Here is a 2500-nt window from a genome sequence, read left to right as displayed (position 1 = left end):
CACGAAAGTTTTGAGTTCGGAGGGTTTTGCACATGGCCAAGTTGGTCGGTGCACCGCGGCATAGCTAGAAGGCTTGGTGGGAGTTTTGTGAAAAAATGAAATTCGTGGTTTTTGAGGTGTGAGGGTTGGAATGGCCTCCAAATGTCCCCAAATGAATACCATGAAATTCTTGGTGCACGAAAGTTTTGAGTTCGGAGGGTTTTGCACATGGCCAAGTTGGTCGGTGCACCGCGGCATAGCTAGATGGCTTGTGTGGAGTTTTGTGAAAAAATGAAATTCGTGGTTTTTGAGGTGTGAGGGTTGGAATGGCCTCCAAATGTCCCCAAATGAATACCATGAAATTCTTGGTGCACGAAAGTTTTGAGTTCGGAGGGTTTTGCACATGGCCAAGTTGGTCGGTGCACCGCGGCATAGCTAGATGGCTTGTGTGGAGTTTTGTGAAAAAATGAAATTCGTGGTTTTTGAGATGTGAGGGTTGGAATGGCCTCCAAATGTCCCCAAATGAATACCATGAAATTCTTGGTGCACGAAAGTTTTGAGTTCGGAGGGTTTTGCACATGGCCAAGGTTGGCGGTGCACCGCGGCATAGCTAAATGGCTTGGTGGGGAGTTTTGTGAAAAAATGAAATTCGTGGTTTTTGAGATGTGAGGGTTGGAATGGCCTCCAAATGCCCCCAAATGAATACCATGAAATTCTTGGTGCACGAAAGTTTTGAGTTCGGAGGGTTTTGCACATGGCCAAGGTTGGCGGTGCACCACGGCATAGCTAGATGGCTTGGTGGGGAGATTTGTGAAAAAATGAAATTCGTGGTTTTTGAGATGTGAGGGTTGGAAAGGCCTCCAAATGCCCCCAAATGAGTACTGTAAAAGTGTTGGTGCACAAAAGTTTTGAATTGGATGCATTTTGCACTTGGCCAAGTTGGTCGGTGCACCGCGACTAGATAGGTTGGTGCCAAAATTTGTCAAATTTAAGACCTTGGCCAAACTGAATGAAATTTTGTGGGGAGGTTCCTGATATTGTTTAGTGGTGGACTGGAAAAAATGAGGTCGAAATTCGAAGTCTACATGTGCTTTTCTATTTTTCCCGATTTTACACATACCCGGTAAGTAAAAAAAATAAAAAAAATAGTTCCCCTTCGAGAAAAATTATGAAATTTGGTGAGCAAGGAGATACCATTATTCTACGAATTACTGCAAAAAATCGCATCAAAATTCGAAGTATAGCCCGAGATATGGACTTATGTCTGCTCAAAAAAAGTGTATCTACTTGTACAATTTTGCCTTTTGCATATTAACCTCTTATAGGGGGGGAGTGCTCCTTGAGCCGGCCAGCTCCACACTGGCAGGTTTTAAAGGGAGCTTGATGAGGCCTCCCCCCTCACGTGGTGCGTGCGTTAGCATGTTTATCATGGCACAACTAGCCTCTTCATAGTTGTTGAGCTTTATTAATACCAACACACGGTCGTCACTGATCGTTGGTTAGCTCGGCAGCTAGTCCCTCGGATATTGTGGAAAGTTATTTTCATGCCTAGCGATGCTTGACCCTGCGTCACTTGATGTTTCCATTTGCTTGCTTGCCCATGGTAGGTGGGGGGTGGACCGTCTTGTGGTGTGGTGTCTTGCGAACGTGAGGGTGTGTGAGTTGTAATCGAGATGCACTTGCTGGCTGGCTCCATGCCTTGCGTATCGAACGGTCAAGCATGCATCTCTTCCATTTTCACCCGTTGCCTTGGGTGATATTGGTTGATCAGTCCCTGTGTTGCCTACCCACTAGACGGTACTTCTGTGGTTGCTTCGAATTCTATCTTTCCATCACGAAGAGGTGTTGGAGGATCCTAATGTCACGCACGTGTTCCATCTAGTGAAACATCTCAGTGATGCACGTGTTGTGGCTAGTTCTTTTGGATGCGGTGCATTATATGAACTCGGGTTTACTTTAGCGACCCAGTCAACATAATTCGGTTGTGTCCCTTGATTGAGACGTTGTCCTTGAACTTGTTGTGAACAATATCGTTCTTCCACAACCCGTCGTCTTGAGTGCGATGGAAGGCAAATAAGATGTGCTTTGGCATGTCATGCACGTACTCGATTGCGGGAAGTGTGAGAAAGTGTTGTTGACAACCCGTGGGAAATGGAATGTGGCAAATCGTGATGAGCTCTTCGTGGATCTGCGAAGAAGACGACCTTTGGGCCTGTTGGAAACGAGGGAGGCGATGTTGAACTGCGAAGAAGATGGACTTTTGGGTTGTTTGAATCAATGGGAGGCCACGCGAGAACTCCGAATACTATGGACTCTTGGGTTGTTGGAAGCAACGGGAGGCCCCGCTAGAACTCCGAATACTACGGACTCTTGGGTTGTTGGAAGCAAGGGGAGGCCCCGCTAGAACTCCGAATACTATGGACTCTTGGGTTGTTGGAAGCAAGGGGAGGTCCCGCTAGAACTCCGAATACTACGGACTCTTGGGTTGTTGGAAGCAAGGGGAGGCCCCGCTAGAACTCCG

The sequence above is a fragment of the Vigna unguiculata genome, unplaced genomic scaffold (assembly GCF_037176805.1).
Source record: "Vigna unguiculata cultivar grain cowpea cultivar isolate G323 ecotype 2 unplaced genomic scaffold, ASM3717680v1 ptg000080l, whole genome shotgun sequence".
NCBI classification, from domain to species: domain Eukaryota; kingdom Viridiplantae; phylum Streptophyta; class Magnoliopsida; order Fabales; family Fabaceae; genus Vigna; species Vigna unguiculata.
Note: the sequence above shows the minus strand (reverse complement) of the source record.